The 19,035-nt window shown below is 39.7% G+C and overlaps 1 protein-coding gene across 2 annotated transcripts in view; it reads left to right on the top strand.

The window, feature by feature from the left end:
* Nucleotides 1-19,035, top strand: part of NAF1 (nuclear assembly factor 1 ribonucleoprotein) — a 291,086-nt gene that overhangs the window by 123,611 nt on the left and 148,440 nt on the right. For both annotated transcript variants that reach the window (XR_010840952.1, XR_010840951.1), the window contains exon 8: nucleotides 16,230-16,612. The gene's annotated coding sequence lies outside the window, so the exon portion shown is untranslated. The remainder of the gene's footprint in view (nucleotides 1-16,229; nucleotides 16,613-19,035) is intronic.

The raw sequence follows: 19,035 nt of genomic DNA, 5'->3' as shown, positions 1-19,035 counted from the left end.
GGATAATGTTCTCTGTGGCTACTGCGTCCCCTCACACAGGCTGTTGTATGTTTTTGTTGGCTTACTGGGGTTGTGTCTGGCTGATGGAGAATTCCAAGTGACCACAGTCATGCAAACAACAGAGGATGGCATAGTCCCCTTCCCCTGCCCTGACAAAGTAGAAGCTTTGCATCTGAGGGAAACCTGCTTCCATCCTTGTCTCCTTAGCTCAGGGGTAGGGAGGACTCCATCAATCACTTTGGCTCCTTCTTTTCCCTTTGACAATAAAAGCATCAGTCACACTCATGTCCTAATGGACCCATGGATTCCGCAGGCCAAACTTTTCTCACGATCCATCACTTTCTTTCTATTTCTTACCCAGGGACTCCTGGTCCTGGTCTGAGAAAGCAGCCTAGGCCAGGGGTGAAAAAGGTCCAATCCCTTGTCTCTGTCAGCCTTCCCACAAAATCCAAAACTGCATGAACACTCAGCTTGCTGTGGTCACTGGCAACCAGCCCAGGAGAGGCAAGCTGGTGAGAGCTGAGACTGGAAAGAGGGTTCTATTCCTATCAGTGTTTCTCAGAAGTCTCTTCCCCACAATCAGCCATCACCTGAACAATATAGTGAGCATGTGTCATCAGCTAACAGTAAAATTTATCTATTTATATTTGAAACTCGGGAATAGGTAGAGGGAAAAGCATTTTTCTCTCTTGGCCCACAAGGAGTAAATAAAATAATTAAACTCCAGAATGGAGTTAATATACTTCAGGCATTATTCTGAGAGCTTTCCCCAACTCTGATGTACACTTCATAAAAACCCTGTGAATAATGATGAAAAATCTGAAAGAGAAATTAAGAAGGGCTTCCCTGGTGGCGCAGTGGTTGAGAGTCCGCCTGCCGATGCAGGGGATACGGGAAAATATTTGCAAATGAAGCAACTGACAAAGATTAATCTCCAAAATTTATAAGCAGCTCATGTAGCTCAATTTCAATAAAGCAAAAATCCCAATCCAAAAATGGGCAGAAGACCTAAATGGACATTTCTCTAAAGAAGATATACAGATTGCCAACAAACAGATGAAAGGATGCTCAACATCACTAATTATTAGAGAAATGCAAATCAAAACCACAATGAGGTATCACCTCACACCAGTCAGAATGGCCATCATCAAAAAGTCTACAAACAATAAATGCTGGAGAAGATGTGGAGAAAAGGGAACCCTCTTGCACTGTTGGTGGGAATGTAAATTGCTACAGCCACTATGGAGAACAGTATGGAGGTTCCTTTAAAAACTACAAATAGAACTACCCTACGACCCAGCAATCCCACTACTGGGCATATACCCTGAGAAAACCAGAATTCAAAAAGAGTCATGCACCACAATGTTCACTGCAGCACTATTTACAATAGCCAGGACATGGAAGCAACCTAAGTGTCCATCAACAGATGAATGGATAAAGAAGAGGTGGCACATATATACAATGGAATATTACTCAGCCATAAAAAGAAATGAAATTGAATCTTTTGTAGTGAGGTGGATGGATCTAGAGTCTATCATACAGAGTGAAGTAAGTCAGAAGAGAAAAACAAATACCGTATGCTAACACATATATATGGAATCTAAAAAAAAAAAAAAAAAGGTTCTGAAGAACCTAGGGGCAGGACAGGAATCAAGACGCAGACATAGAGAATGGACTTGAGGACGCAGGGAGGGAGAAGGGTAAGCTGAGATGAAGTGAGAGAGTGGCATGGACTTATATACACTACCAAATGTAAAATAGACAGCTAGTGGGAAGCAGCCGCATAGCACAGGGAGATCAGCTCGGTGCCTTGTGACCACCTAGAGGGGTGGGATAGATCGAGTCGGAGGGAGGCTCAAGAGGGAGGAGACATGGGGATATATGTATATGTATAACTGATTCACTTTGTTACACAGCAGAAACTAACACAGCATAGTAAAGCAATTATACTCCAATAAAGATGTTAAAAAACAAACAAACAAACAAAAAACCTGTGAAGTGGGCTTCATCACAACCTGCAACTTTACAGACAAGGACATGCAGGTTAAGTTAAAAGCCCAATGTCACACGCGTGGAAAATGACAGAATGGGAATCAGATGCTGGAAATCTGGCTTCAGATCCCCCCTCTTTGAACCTCCTCTCCACTGCTTTTAGTAAGTGTGACCCATCAAGAGGACAGGGAACAGTTGATTGTAATCTTTACTAAGCTTTACTAATCTTTACTAAACTGAAATCTGATTGGATGAAGTGAGATTTAATATTCCACATAAAGTTTGATGCCAGAACTAGCCCCTGGCAGCATTAAGAAACCCTAGGAAATGCTTATATTCTGTATTTTCCCATTTTCCCGATACCCCACTTGCTGCATCTTTCCAGGACACAGATGACCAGAGCCCACCCATTTTGGACCTCCAGGCCAGGAGCTGCTAAAGTATGGCTCACCGGCCAATTTGGCCCACTGCCTGTTTTTGTAAATAAAATTTTGGGGGGACACGACCACACCCATTCATTTACTTATTGTCTATGGCTGCTTTTGCACTGCAATGTCAGAACTGAGTAGTTGTAGTAGACACCAAAGCATGTGCAAAGCCTAAAATATTCACTATCTGACCCTTCACAGAAGAAATCTGCTGAACCTTGCTATAGGCTAACGTACTCTTCTTAAGAATTATTCTGGGACTTTCATTTCCTAGCATTGCAACTAGCTTAATATGCGTCTCATTCCACTGGGCTTTTGTTCTCTGCCTTCCAATGAGAGAGCTAGCTATCTAAAACCTAATTTATGCAAAGATATTGAAGATTGATGCTGGTTTTTATGTGTCTCTCTCAGGTGGCAGTGACTCACTAATAGAAGCCTTCTGAAGAGAAATGTCACAGAACAAAGAAATCAATACCTCATTTTGTAATTTCAGAGTCCACAACAAATGAGGAAAGATCTTTCCAGCACCTTTCCTATTATATTACCTACCACTTCTGCTGTTTTTCACCGTGCATGTACTTCGTTTGCTTTGTCTGATATTTTGCTCGCTGGCTGTTGGACCCTTTAAGAAGTTATCTTTCCTGTTGGCTCATTGGCTTACATCTGGTTGCTGGAAGTCCATAGGTGGCAGCTGTCACACAAATGATGCACAATGATGGCCTTGGCCTCTATAACAAGCAGCATAGAAGCCACTAGACTACCTTTCTGTTTATTCCAGAAGGAAGAGTTCATGCAATGGTTTCATTTACAATTAAAACATATATATGTGGGACCGGAGGATAAATATTACTTAGCAGGAAGGAAGGAAGGAGAAGAAAAAGTTCTGTGCTAGCTGGTCTGTAACTGTAAATGTTTATATAGGTTTTTGAGGTTCACAAAGCACTTTCCAACGCTAATTTAATCTTTTCTACATCTTTGTGAATGTATTTGAATTTGTGTTCCCACTTCACAGGTGAGATAACAGGCTCACATTAAACAGCTCCTAAGTGTTAGAAGTAAAGCAAATATATGTTTTCAGGTACAAAATGCCATGCTCTTCTAAGCGTCTGTATTGTTTTTATTGGAGAGATGTAGACAAGTGTGATGGAGTGAAGTTAAGGGACTCTGCAGGGACAAGGCTGCAGCAGGGAAAAACACAAGAGGCAATTTCCTTCGCTGCCAGAAGAGAAAATTAAAGGAATTCTTCAGAATTTTGGCCTTCATGTATCTGTTCATTCATTTAACAAACGTTATTGATGGCCTCGTTCGCGTCAGGCACTGTTGTAAGATCTGGAGACACAGAAGTGAGCAAAAGATCCCTGTCATCATGGAGTGTATATTTTGGGGGAAAAAGGTAAACAAAATACATTGTATTTTAATCAGTGATAAGTACCCAGGAGAAAAGAAAAGCAGAGAAGGGGCATATAAAGTGTCAGGGTATCAGGCTGAAATTTTAGAAAGAGGCCTCACTAAGAAGGCAACTGAGAAATTACCCTATACCCTGGTAATGTTATTTTGACTACTTTGTCTACCATTAGAGTCTATTTTTCCATTTTCTCTTGGGAGGTAACCAGTACCCATTCTATTCCTACTAAAAGTAAGTCAACTGATTTTTGGTGAGTGTTTCTAACTAATTATGCCAGCTAAGTAATTAACCCAATGATTTTTCATTGCATTATAGTAGCAAGTGACAAACTTGGCAAAGCTTGACACACTGTATCACATTAGTTCAGCAATGCCCCAGGTGGACAAAATGTTTCTTCTGACCATCTGTTTAAAAAGCCTGCATGTGAAAAACTGTAGATTCCAGTTCTGCCAGAACATTAACTTGGATAAAATGAATCACTATACTGTTTTGTACAAGTCTTCATAATGCTAGAAATACAGAAATAGTAGAAATATAAAAGTTAAGTTTATTGCCTTCTACTGTACTAAAAAATGAGACAGAAGGCAGATAACACTTCATTTATCTTTCTACAATCAGTGGGCACCTATATTTACCTTCTAGGACATTCAGACAGCTAACAGCTAAGATATATCTGCTGTCCTCTTACAAGGCTTTTGAAGCAATTTACAAAAAGAAGCAACCATTCTTGACATTTAAGGGGGCTCACTAAATAAATAAATCCCCTTTCCTGGCGCCTAAATTTGGAACCAAATGACATGGGAGTCAAAAGTATCAGCTTGATTTCTGAGGAAGCTGTGTGAATATAGCCTAGATTTGCAGACAAGTGGTTTTGCTAATGTTGCTCCTTAGGACTATGCCCTGTTGAGTTTCCTTTGCTGAGAGCAAAGGAAAAAATAACCTCTCTGCATAAAATTAGACCCCTTAGAGAGGGGCCAGATTCACTAATATTTCACTAAAGAGTCTACCAAGTAGACCACAGTGTAAATGCTCTCTCCATGGGGCTGTGGAAACAGAAGTTCTGTCCTGAGGGGGATGGTTTCTTTCCTGTGGCGAGCATTGCCCTCTGAGGAAGGCGCCATTAAGACCCTCATAAGCCTCAGGGCCCGACTGTACTCTCCTTGGTCTGCATCCTGGACTTTATGGTATGAACGTAAAAAAGGAGATGGCCTTTGGCCAAATCGCTCCAGGGACCTGCTCAGTTACTGGGAGTCCCTGGTTGTTCCCTAAAGCTAGGAAAAGCAACCCTGGAGGGGAAGTTGGTGCCTTTGAGGGAGAAGCCGAGAAGCCAATCAACCAGCTGATGCCGATAAGGCGTGACTAAGCCGAGAAGCCAATCAACCAGCTGATGCCGATAAGGCGGGACTAAGCCGAGAAGCCAATCAGCGAGCTGATGCCGATAAGGCGTGACTCAGCAAATTCCCTGCTTTAGGGGTATATATACGGCTACGCTTTGTTACCAAGCTTGCTTTGCAACCGTCAGTTGTCTGTGCCCTTCTGATCCCATACCTTGGTGCGTTCCGTTCCCTACCCCCTCTCGTCGATTGTTGCTGAGCTTTGAGGACCCGGCGCGGCTGGCGGCAAGTGGCGCCCGAACAGGGACCTGACAAGAGGGACATCTGAATCTCGGTAGGTGAATCCCTGGAGTTAAGAGTGAAAATGTGGCCACATAGTAAAGTTGAGAGTAACTCGGGGCAATAGTCAGAAGTAAAAAAATATGGGACAAAAAGTATCCAAGGAGCGACCTGAGATCACTGATCAAGAGAAGGAGTTGTCCACCAGTGCTTTCCAGGCTTTTACAGCTGGAAATTATGATGTCTGTCTGCAACATCTTGCCTGCCTACAAGATATAAACAAAGACGATTATAATATAATTTTGAATACGGCAGTAGCTGAGTTTTTCAAAAGTAACCAGATAACAACAGATAGTTTAAGACAGACACTTAACCAGTTGAAGAATCAGGTGCATTCAGCTGTTGAAGAAATGGATGGATTAGATGATGTTGAAAACAGTATGTTGTATTACAATCAAGCAGTCATCCTGTATTATGTCCGACAGTATACAGAAGCCATATCCGTTGGTGAAAAACTTTATCAGTTCATAGAACCTTTTGAAGAAAAATTTGCCCAAGCAGTGTGTTTTTTGCTCGTAGACCTGTATATATTAACCTACCAAGCTGAGAAAGCTTTACATCTTCTTGCTGTTCTAGAAAAAATGATTTCACAGGGCAACAATAACAAAAATGGAAAGAATGAGACTAGTAATTACAGCAACAAAGATGGGTCTAATCATAAAGCTGAAAGTGGAGCTCTAATAGAAGCTGCAAAGTCAAAGATACTATCTTTGTGTTGACGTATATGTAGGAGGACAAGGGACTTTACTGGCTGGCCATAGTTTAAAGGTAGTTAAAGCTGTTACAAGTTTGAAGTTTCCCTCCTTTTTTCCTTCTGATTTTCCCCAATATGATTTTGAATTCTCAAATCTGGGGCAACTTAAATTATAATAATGGTACCATTTTAATTTCTTCAGTTTCTGTTACTAATAATAGTTTGGTTTTTTATAAGCATTGGGATTTTGGGAAGTTTGCATTGTCTTATTCTTATCAACCGGTTATTACTTGTGTTACACCCTCCTATGCCTTGCTAATAGGAGATTTAAAGATTGAGTTTACTTCTGGTTCCTTAGGATATAATATAACTTGTCAGAATTGTATTTTTAGTACTTGCATTCTGCCTATGAAAGGAACTTTTTCTGTTATGATGTTAAAACAACCTTCCTATGTAATGCTGCCTGTAAATATTTCTGAACCATGGTATCATAGTACTAGCATGCAAGCTTGGCTAGAATTATCTGAAGCTTTAAAAAGACCTAAACGATTCATTGGAATATTAATATGTAGCATATTAGCCTTAGCCGCTTTAACAGCCACAGCCGCTACCGCCGGTTTAGCATTAAGTAAAACTGTACAACAAGCACATTATGTTAATCATAAAAAATGCCTAAAAATACCAGTATTGCATTAGCATGACAAAGTCATATTGATACTCAACTAAAAACTGAGGTTGATGAGTTAAAAAATGCTCTCATAGGTTTAGGAGACCAAGTTATGGCTTTAAAATTGAAAATGCGTTTGATTTGCCCTGCTAAATATACTTGGATTTGTGTGATTCAACACGCTTATAATGAAACTGACTGGGATTGGAACAAAGTAAAAATGCACTTTTTAAGTGTGTGGACTGATGGACACATTAGTTTGGACATACAAAAAATGCAGAAATACAAGCAATTCAAGAAGCTCATCTACAAGAAGACGGGCCCCAACAATTAATTCAAGGACTCTTGGATCAGCTTCAATGGTTAAACCCAATGCATTGGTTTGAAAATGGACTCACAGGATTGATTACCGTGGGGTCATGTGTATTGTTGATGTTAATTGCATTACCTTGTTTATTACGCTTTATTGTTGGCCGTCTCGCTGCTCTTCGTCAGGAGGTGTATGGGTTGAAAGTGCATTATCAAGCTTTAAAAAAATAAAAGAGGGGGAAATGTGGCGAGCATTGTCCTCTGAGGAAGGCGCCATTAAGACCCTCATAAGCCTCAGGGCCCGACTGTACTCTCCTTGGTCTGCATCCTGGACTTTATGGTATGAACGTAAAAAAGGAGATGGCCTTTGGCCAAATCGCTCCATGGACCTGCTCAGTTACTGGGAGTCCCTGGTTGTTCCCTAAAGCTAGGAAAAGCAACCCTGGAGGGGAAATTGGTGCCTTTGAGGGAGAAGCCGAGCAGGCAATCAACCAGCTGATGCCGATAAGGCGTGACTAAGCCGAGAAGCCAATCAACCAGCTGATGCCGATAAGGCGTGACTCAGCAAATTCCCTGCTTTAGGGGTATATATACGGCTGTGCTTTGTTATTAAACTTGCTTTGCAACCGTCAGTTGCTTGTGCCCTTCTGATCCCATACCTTGGTGCGTTCAGTTCCCTACCCCCTCTCGTCGATTGTTGCTGCACTTTGAGGACCCGCCGCGGCTGGCGGCACTTTCCCTTCCTTTTCTCACATGACCATTAGAGGGGAGATAGAGCAAGACTTATGACTCACTCCTGAAGTTAATTTGATCTTTGTTTTAACATCATTCACTCAATTCAGAAAGAATGAAGCCTTGCAAAATGATGCCAAAAACTCAGCCTCTGTGCACCTGTGCTGAATCCAATCTCGGAGACAGAGCTTCAGGTGAAGTAGAAAAAACCAGCTTTATTGATTTGCCAGGCAAAGGGGGACACAGAGGGCTCATGTCCCTGAAAAACTGTGTGTCCCAACCTGGGAGGATTTGGTGAGGAGTTTTATAGCAACGAATCAAGGTGGGGTTGCTGATAGGGTGTGTGCAGGGCCTGTACTCCTTTAATCTGGCTTCAGATGGTCTCTTGATGAACTTCTCTGGTTTCCTTAATCTATCCTCTGATGGTCTTCTCTGGAATGAAGAATGCTAACTCCGTTTGTTGGGGGTTTTAGGATCTGTAAAGAGCTCAAAGATATTGTTATGTGTATCCCCTCAGATGGAACCAGGACTCTGCCCCAAGGCTGCAGTATTGTTTCTTGGCTGCCTTTCCCTTGTCTCTGCGTCCCCTCCCTTCCCTGATGAGCAACTTTTCGAATCTGCCCTTTGGGACTCAGGGAAGGTCTGGAGGCTGCAGTCTATTTCCTACAAACAAGAAATGGAGGACAAGGAAAGGCTTCCATGCCCAGGAACCGGGCAAGGTCCTACTCAGTTTCAAAGGTACTTGGAGAAAAAAAATGTGTTAAAATTACCCAGCAAGTGTAAACAGTGCCAGAAATGGGTCCAGCTCTGTGTATACTAGCTTCCGGGCATACCGGGGAATCAGACATAAGCTGTGCCCTCAGGAAACTTGTAATTCAGCAGTTTAGACAATAATAATAAACATAAAATAATAGTAACTAATCCAATACAGCATATTAGTTGTTATTGAGTATGATGAATTAAATGTGCCATAGGGACAGAGGCAGTATGGCATATTGTAAAAAGCCCTGGCCTGGAGATCAGAGAGATGGATTCCAGTTTTAACAAAATCTAACTGAGAAATTCCAGGCAAGTCTTTCTTAACCTCTTAGATTTCAGTTTCCTATTCTATAAAACGAAGGGTTTGACTAGAACCTAGTCTAAAATAAAAATTCAATTTTTCTAGTATAATAGCAACCAACATAACCTTTGAATTTTTAAAGTTAGTGAATTGAGTCCCACATCTTTTGTTTTCCATATCAGCAATTGAAAGAGAACAATGAAAAGAAAATGTAAATTGGTAAAAAGTTAATAAAGAAATATGCAAATAGAAAAGACTAATCAAAGAAGCTAAGGAGGAATTCCAGTCCTATTTCAAAGGCCCAAAAGATATTTGTTAAGAAGGTGGTGAAGAGGATTCTTGCACTTAAAGAGTCTGCACTGCAACTTATGAAGGGAAATGCATCGACGACCCTTTCCTAGGATGTACTTTCATATAACCCAGGCTGGGAGGCGGAATCTAATATACCTTTTTTTTTTTTTTTTTTTTTTTTGCCGTACGCGGGCCTCTCACCGTTGTGGCCTCTCCCGTTGCGGAGCACAGGCTCCGGACGCGCAGGCTCAGCGGCCACGGCTCGCGGGCCCAGCCGCCCCGCGGCACGTGGGATCTTCCCGGACCGGGGCACGAACCCGCGTCCCCTGCGTCGGCAGGCGGACTCTCAACCGCTGCGCCACCAGGGAAGCCCCTCTAATATGCATTTTTGGGTCCCGGCCCTGAATGCTGCTTCTCCCAACAGATTGAAGTGTCATCCTTGCTTGTGCACCTCATCAAGAAGTGACGGGAAGGATGGAAAGAGACGCTTTGTTCTCATTTGCCCCATTTTCTCTAGCACTGCTGTATATGAAAAATAAGGCAGTTTCTTTTTTCTTTTTTTTGCGGTACGCGGGCCTCTCACTGTTGTGGCCTCTCCCGTTGCAGAGCACAGGCTCCGGACGCGCAGGCCTAGCAGCCATGGCTCATGGGCTTAGTTGCTGCGCGGCATGTGGGATCTTCCCGGACCAGGGCACGAACCCGTGTCTCCTGCATCGGCAGGCGGATTCTCAACCACTGCGCCACCAGGGAAGCCCAAGGCAGTTTCTTGAAAAAAAAATTGTTAAAGGCTGTGTTTGGGTGAACCTGGGAATCATTCAGAAAGGGCTGCTATTCTTGAGCTTGCTGATACAGGCTGCAGGGACTCTATAGCACCCGGACTAATTTGGGGAGGAATCTCTTATTGGTTTCGTACAACACCCACCATACCAGCAGCCCTGAGACTGGCCTCAAAATGCAGAAAGTGTGTGTGAAAAGGTGGGCATTTGAGGGAACCAGAGGAAAAACAGGTAGAAGTCCTCTCTCTAAATAAATCCAGCGTCTTCCTTGTATTTTTGTTGTAAATCCACTCCAAAGTATTTTTACAGTTGGACTTCTTCTGGAGCCCCGGTTCAGAATCAGGACGGCTAATGCCCCTAATTTAGTTTTGTGTTAAGTTGTAAGAAATAATCAACCAACCAATCATGATTCAGATTTTTCAGTACACAAAAGGGTCATTTTCCCAAAGCTTCCTTTACACTTTTAGAGACTATGTGTGGGACAGAGTTTGCTGTCCATGGATTTCATCCTGTACGAAACGAAAACCTCAGTTCCGGTTTTCTGTTTGTGTGTGTCTTAGGTTGGAGATCACAGGTGGCAGATCTTTTGTTTAGGGAAACATTTTAATGACCTTTTTGGCATGAAAGACAAGGAAGTTGAGAGAACTAAATTCCTGTTCTTAATTGTTTAATACAGTAAGAGAAATTTTGAGTTTTGAGCTCTTTGCTGGACAATATGAAGAGTATGTGATGGGAGAAAGTTCTGGTTAGAGGAGATAGATAATAACACAAAAATTTTTTAAATAAGCAAACAATCAGGCTTAGAATAAAGGCAGCTGGAGGGAAGTTTTGTATGGTGGTGATGGAGCAATACCATTAATGGCACTGATATCTAGTCATAAATTAAAAATTGCTTTCTTTTATGTACTCTGCTCGTATCCTATCATTCTGCTACAGCCTTGAGTCAACGTTGGTGACACCAAAAGATTCTAATGGATATTTGAGAGGAGGAAAAAGGGATAAGACAGGGAGAGACGAAAGATGCTACAGGAAGTGAGTTGGTAGGCAGGGGTCTAACCACTCAGTAATCATTGGAGTTTATGTCTGGGCATAAAGGTGACAAAAAAGAACTAAAGCATCTCCTTCCGGAACTTCAGAAATAACTGGGGCAGAGGTACACTTCCTAGAGTAGTTGGGGTGAAGAAGCATTAAACTACTTTATTTTGAAAAAAGGAAGGAACTCAGGAAGTGGGAGGGCTTGAGGCCACTTGGGTAACACTTGTCCTTCTGTGTCTGCAGCACGTAGAACCTCTCAGGCTCTGGCGCTCCTGTCTCATTTTGAATGTAGAGTTATTTGTTAAGCTTAGATAATCAAACACAATGCAAATTTTTGTCAGGAGAATACACTTAAGTAAATGCAATAAATTCAAAATCACATCTTCACTTTGGGTAATGATTTTGCTCTTTGCAATGACATAAATCTTATCTTGTATCCAGTGAGTCATCCAGTGTCATTGTTAATAGCTCACAGATTGGGATTTGAATTTCACAGCTTGAAATAATTGTTTGTTGTTCCTTTGTGTGTCCATGCCCGTGCATCTGTGTGGGTGCGTGCCTGCACTTTAGCAAGGAGGAAGTTAAACTAGGCCACTGCACTAGGAGGTAAAGGATCCCCTCTCCCCAAGCTTATGGATGAAATGCCAGCCTGAAGCCGGGAATCGTTAACGTGGCCAGTGTTGCTGCTTATTCATGGTAGATTCTGGGATTTCTGAGCTTGGCGCTGCTGTCAGAAGAAAATGAAAGACATAGATCAAGATGGGCACTAACATTTTTTAGATTTATAGAGTTGATCCTTTTTCAATTTTTAAAAGTTGCATTCCTGAACTATATCGCTAACATGAGCCTTCCTCAAAAGTGATGGTCTTTGGGAGCGCTATTCTCTTTAGGAACGCATTTGCTAACAGCATCCACATGTTGTGGTTTATAATTCTTACTGCTGAGCCACATCTCAAATGGCCTTGTTTTCAGAAATGTCATGTCAGTGCGGTACTATATAAACGATACAAAATCTGTCAGGTTGGTTTGTTTTAATATAGTCCGGCATAATAACACTTTTAAACGTATCAGCGTCGTAGTATGCTTACATCTAATACTCTTAATTGAAACTTACCTTTAAAAATCTACTGACAGCTCTTATTTTCTTGTTGTTTTCAGCCCTAAACATGCAGCTAGCTTGTTTAACTTGCACTGATGAAGCAATGCTGAATACTTCAGTTTAAATAGATCTATGAAGATTGAATATATATTATTTCCATGCTATTGGATTCATTACATAGGTGTAGGATGTATTCACAGCTGTGGAGTCAGTTGTGGAGAGAAACAGTCACAAACAGGCACGTGGAAATCATAGAATCACTTGGCCCATTGGCCTGAGTGGACGAGAACGCTGTCACACGTTTTGCATTTTTTTTAAGAAAATTGGACATAAATGCCATTTCCTCCTTTTCCTGGATTTTGGTGTGGAAACAAAATGATATCGTGAAAAGAGCATAGAAGTTGAGATTATAAGATTTGGCTTAAAATCTTAGCTCTCAATTTTATTACTTCGAATACTTTAGACAATTTATTAATCTTTGGAGCCTTAATTTCCTAAACTGCAAAATGGAGCTAAAACTAAATCATGCACTTGTGAGAAAAACGTAAGATGATGAACAGCCAATGCTCTGTCACATCACAGGCCCCCTCGGTGCTGTATCCTCAGAGTGATTTCGTGTTTCAGTGGTTTCTAAACCTTGGCCCATCCTGGCCCTCGAGCCCCGCCTTGGTTTTTCAGCTCTTCCTCCTGCTGCGAAAGCTACCCAGATGTCTGCATCCCATGAGACGCTTAGCCTGCAATGCGGGGCACCAGGTCTTCATTGTTTACCCTTGCATATCTGGCACTTAGCAGTTACTGATGTGTTATATATTATCATCAGATAATATTATCTGTTATCAGATATACTATGATATAATACAGCTATATATTATATAAGAATATTTAATATAACAATATATTTACATTTTACATAAATATATAATTGATATGTATAGCATAATTCATAATATATAATATATATATATGCTATATATATATAGCATAATTCATAATATATTATGAAATATTGTATATAAATATATAATATATTATTGTATATATTATAAATAAGTATCGTATAATATATGATATATTACATAGTAGCATACAATATATAAAAACAATGTAATATTTTATAAAAATATACTAATATATTTGTATATAATATATTAATATGTATAATATAAATATACAAATACAATATGAATAAAATAAAAATATATTTTATATATAATATAGGAAATTATATATAAGATTTAATATATACATAATATAATATAAAATCTTTATATTATTTTTAATATATTAATATTATATATAATATATAAAGTTATATATTATATATTTTCTATACAATTATAAATAATAATTAAGTACATAAGAACTATAAGTAAAATACTAATAAACTAAACATAATAATAAAATAAAATGATAGTAATAAAATAAATAATAAAATAAATATACAATACATAAAATTATATATTATATATTATAATTATATAAAATTATGTGTACTTATATATTTGTAAATAATATATCATAGTATATATTACATTTATATAACTAAGTAATATACAATTATACTTAATTAATTTTATTAAATATAATATATTAATAAATATAATAAATATAATAAATATTACAATAATATACATTTTTATAATGTATTATATATAATTATATACAATATATATTATTTATAGATATCATATATTATAATTAAATAATATATGTTAAATTATAAATATATATTAAAATATATATTGTAATTTAATTATTTATAATATAAATAAGTATAATTACTTTTATAATTATAATTACAATTATAGTACAGTACTATATAATATATAGTATATATTATATCAATTATATACTATATAATTATATTCTAATATTAATATTATTACTAATATATATTAATATGTATATGTATAATATATTTAATATATTAAGTGTAATATAATATATATTCAATTCTATATAATATATTATTAAATATATTAATATGTTCATATTACAATATATAATTATATTATGTATAACATATATTAATATATAATAAATTCTGTTATATAATATATAATATACTTGTATAATAATATAATAATAATATAATATTTATAATAGAATATAATATGTTATAATAATATAGTATATAATTAAATATATATTATATTTATATAACAAATTAAATATAGTTATATAAATATATAAAAGTATATAATATAGTAAATATATAAATATATAGTATAATATGTAAACATCTAAATATAATATATAAATATATTGATTAAAAACAATAAATTTTTGTTTATTGAATAAATGTACTTAATAAAATTTTCATTTTTGTGTAGGCTAGTTGAGGTTTAGTATCTACATTTTTCAAATGAAGGAGTCCTGAAAAATGTTGACTTTAAGCATTTAGAAGGGGGATATGTGCTTAAATGCTCAATCATACAATGTAGAATTGACTGAGGCGATGGAAGTGTGGGAGACTGTGAGTTTCAGTCTTCCAGTCTGCTAAGTGGGTCATCCTTGATATTTGCTACTGAAGCTGCTGTTTGAATTGGAGCATTTTAGGAGCCATGCTAGGAAAATATGAGGCTTTGGAATATATTAGCTAGTCTTGACCCCTGAAGTGCTTCAAGAAAGACAAACTCTACTCCAGGTTCTGTAAAACCATCTTAAAATAGATGATGGAACACAGAGCACATGTATAGGTTTGATTAGAGGAGTCTTGCTTTAGTTTGTACCTAGAAGTCTGAGACAACACAGCTTCATATAATCACTTGTCTCTTCTCATTCTGTCCTCTCTGTCTAGGCCATTTTATCCACACATTTGGCCTCACTTAATAGCTAGATGTTAGTAAAGTCATATTTTTAGTCCTGGTTTACTCTCTGAGCTGGAGACCTGTATAAGAAATAGGCTAACTTTTTTTTTTTCACCTGAACTTCCAAAGTTACTGAAAACTGAAAATGTCCAAGAGTGAACTCATGACCCTTCCTTCTCACCTGGCTCAGTTGCTCACTCCCTCCTGATCTGTTCTTATCTCAGAAATTTGCACCAAGTCCCATGCAGTTGTATGTGCTACGAAACAAGCTTTCATCCTTGTTCTCCTCTCCTTCAACAATGTTAGTTTTCTGTTGCTGCCATATCACATTACCAAACATCATTTTATGACCTCACAGTTGTGCAGGTCAGAGGTCTGGTACCATGTGGATTCGCTGCGCAGGAGCTCATTGAGTTAAAAGCAAGGAATCAGCCAGGCCTGTGGTTCTCAGGGCCCCCCTCTAAGCTCACAATAGTTGGCAGAATTGTTGTTGAACCCAAGTTCATGTGCCTGACTCACACTGAGGCCAAACAACTAAAACATCAGAGTTTGGAGCATAGAAAGGTTTATAGCAAAAGCCAAGCAAGGAGAAAGAGCAGCTCATGCTCAAAAGACCCAAGCTTCCCAGTGGTTTTTGGGGAAGAGTTTTTATAGGCGAAATTTGTGGGGAGGTCTGCAGGGCGTGTGACTTTCCTCTGATTGGTTGGTGGTGAGGTAACAGGGCGGGGCTTCAGGAATCTGGTGCTCTGCCTGAAGTTACCATCCTCCACCCGGGTGGGGGGGCCTTAGTTCTTGTAGAAGAACTCAAAGATCTTGTTATGTCTATTCCTTGAGAAGGAACCAGGGCCCTGCTTTATCGCTGCACTATTGTTTTTCGACTTCTCCTCATTTATTTCTGCATTCTTTCACTTCTCTAATTAGTAACTGTTTGAATCTGCCCTTTGGAACTTAGGGAAGGTCTAGGAGGCTGAGACCTCTTGTTCTACAAGCAAGAAATCGGGGACATCGAAAGGCTTTTGTATCCAGGAGGGCCCCATCGGGTCCTGCTCAGTTTCAAGGGTTTCTCTCCCATACATGGACCTCTCTTTCTTCAGGCCAGAAACGGTGCCCATCAGGTCCTTGTTATGCAGTGATGTAACCGAGCAGGGCCCTGTGGGGCCTCCCTGGGACAGGCCTTCCCGCATATCCTCTGCTTTAGCTCCTCTCTGAAGTACCTAAATAATAGTATTTGATGCAAATTTCCTGTGTTGTTTTGCAGATGTGAAAAACGCCCACCAAATGGAAGAACTACTCGATGACATGAGCACACAGCCCCAGGCCTCCTGGAGCCTAAGCAGGGCCTTGCAATATAAACCTTTCTCTGCTCCAAGCTCTGACGGTTCAGTCTGTTTGGCCTCGCAGCGCGTCAGGCACGTGAACTTGCATTAACAATTTGGGCAAAGCCAGCCTAGGAGCCCGTGCCCGCAGCAGGTCGACTCCAGCTTGGGGCAGCCCCTTCCCTGAGCGCCCAGCGACTGCCAGAGCCCATTTCCCTCTGGGGACCTCGGAGGCACTGTCCCCAACAGGTGCTGGCTGCCAGGGCGTGAGGCTGTTTGGAGCCGACGAACATCTGGACCTGAGGTCCACATTCCGGGTTGTCGGGTGAGTAACTGCAGCTCACGCAAGCTGGACATTCTCTCCACTCCATCTGGGCTGCCTGCGTTGCTCAGGTGTACGCACCGGGAACATTCTTTCCCCTCGATTTGGGCTTTTCCATGATGGGACGAGCCATTTATTCTGGTTGGGGTACCGTGTTGGAGAGGGGCATTGTTTATTGAACTCCACCTGATTTGGGAAGCAGTTCATTTGCAAGAGCTGGCCGTGGTGGGGGCTTCCGTTTGGGGAGTGAAAGGGGAACTCTAGACTCCACCTCTTCCGATTTTCTCTCTGTGTGGCCGTAGGTTGGATGTTGTTTGTGTTTCGTGTGTATCGTTTTGGGTGAGTCACCCGTGGTCCGTCTTTTTCAGGAGACAGGCCACTCTGGAGCCTCTGTCTGGGAACGGAGGTGGAATTTCTGGGCTATGCCTCGTCTGGTTCTTTGTCCGTGGGACCATGTATTTGTTGTTCAAATGTGTGTTAGTACTTGCATTGGCCAGTTGAGATATTTTTGGTGAATAACGGGGCTCGCGTGTGACGACACCAGGGTATCTTTCCCTATTGCATTGGTTCTGCCTGCAGTAGAGCGTTGGTTAGGATTTACTTCCGTTCTGGAGCTCGGGAACCGTGACCCTGAGGGACAGATTTGAATTGCAGTTTACTTGATATTTGATGACACCGGCTGTGAATAGTTAAGTACGGATGATCGGAGCCCTGTTCCCTTTTAGAGTCCGCCGGGGTACTTTTGCAAAACTAAGACATCTTTGGTTATGCTCCTTAAAGGAAAGAAAGGGCCTCAATTATCCCTGAGATCTGGAAGGCAAAGGCCCCTAATGGCTTGGCTGTTATATCAAAGTGGGCCTTTTGCAACTGCTTTTATCTTGAGAGTATGTGTGTGTACCTGAAGGAGTTTCTCAGTACCTGAGTACAAATCCCTTTTTCTCTTCCTGGTTTTGCTGAAAAAGGGGCTTGTGAATGTGAGTGGATGATACGTATTATCGTATTTTTTTGTTTAAATTGAGGTGGATATTTGGGAAATGGAAAAAAGAAAGTTCCCTGAAGATAGCCTGAGATGGCTGGGTTTTGTATAAGTAGTTAGAAAAGGAGTTTGCATTTCTCTTCCTCTGCCTTTGAGATATACGTGATCTACCTGGGCCCTCTGGAGCTTATCTAATCAATCTGTGTTGCTTGGAACTGAAGCAAAAAGGGGATGCATTCAAAACTGCTGGGAATGTTCCTTCAGCCAAACTTTGATTCATAAGCTTCATAAGTGTGTGAAGAAACTTACAGTAAAACATATTAATTATAAAAAGGTGAGAGAGGTCCAATAGCAACAGGACAAAAATCCTTCAGCCTTCCAAGGGAGATTAGTGGAGGCTTTTAGGAAGTATACGAAGGTGGATCCTTCCTTCCCCAAAGGACGGGTCCTTCTGGCTATGCATTTCATAGCCCAGTCGGCCCCAGACATCAGGCACAAAATTCAGAAGCAACTGCTGTTCCTCAGAGTCCAATGAATGATTTGTTCCAATTGGCTTATTTGGTTTCCAGTAGCAGGGATATGGTCAAAAAGGCTGAATGCACCCAGAGAAATATGCAAAAGGCCCAAATGATGGCAATGGCTTTGACCCCTCAGAGACCAACAAAGGGGAAACAAAGTCATCGAAAGAGAAACTTGCCTGTATCTTTGAGATGCAAGTGTCCTATCTGGTCTTCTCAGGAATCCTCCTCTCTGCCATCCTTTGAAAATGCAAATTTTGAAAAGAGGGTAAAGAAATTTAGAAATTCACTTGTCAAGGGTAAATAAAAATACTAAGTATCTTTTCTGCAAATATTTAGCCATTTAGATAAGTGAGCTTGATTTGTTCCATCTGCCAGAAACCTAATTTTAATCCAACCTCTTTTGTAAACTGATGGGTTTTACATTGCTGTACCTGACTCTCGGCTGAAATTTTGAAATGAGAGCTATGAGGTCTCTCTGTTTGTGTGCTGTGTGTATCTTTGTCTTTGGATAGCATTGCTGAGGTTAAGTTGTAAATGAGCTCTATTTAATTGGCTTAAAGAAAAGCAAGCACTTACAAATCAGACAATTCTTAATACAAGAGAAATTAAGCTAAATGAACTTCAGGTTCACAGGAACTGGGAAATATTCAGTATTAAATTAATACCTGGTATTGTTTAAGTTTTTTGATCTAATTAATATAGACATATCTTTAGAGTCATCAATATTAAGTATATTACTTTCATTGCACTTAGGTTTAATAGAAGTTAAATGAAATCATGTTATATCTGTTGCAAATTTGTCAGCAAGAAAAATAATGTGATGAAACTTTAAAGTAAATGTAGACGAGATAAGAACTTTTAGGTAAACTCTATAGGAATAATTATGTTCTGAAAATTATCTAAAATAGTCTCTCCAGAGTTTGGTAACT

Source organism: Kogia breviceps, chromosome 6 (assembly GCF_026419965.1).
Source record: "Kogia breviceps isolate mKogBre1 chromosome 6, mKogBre1 haplotype 1, whole genome shotgun sequence".
Lineage (NCBI taxonomy): Eukaryota > Metazoa > Chordata > Mammalia > Artiodactyla > Physeteridae > Kogia > Kogia breviceps.
This window is presented reverse-complemented; position numbering and strand designations above follow the sequence as displayed.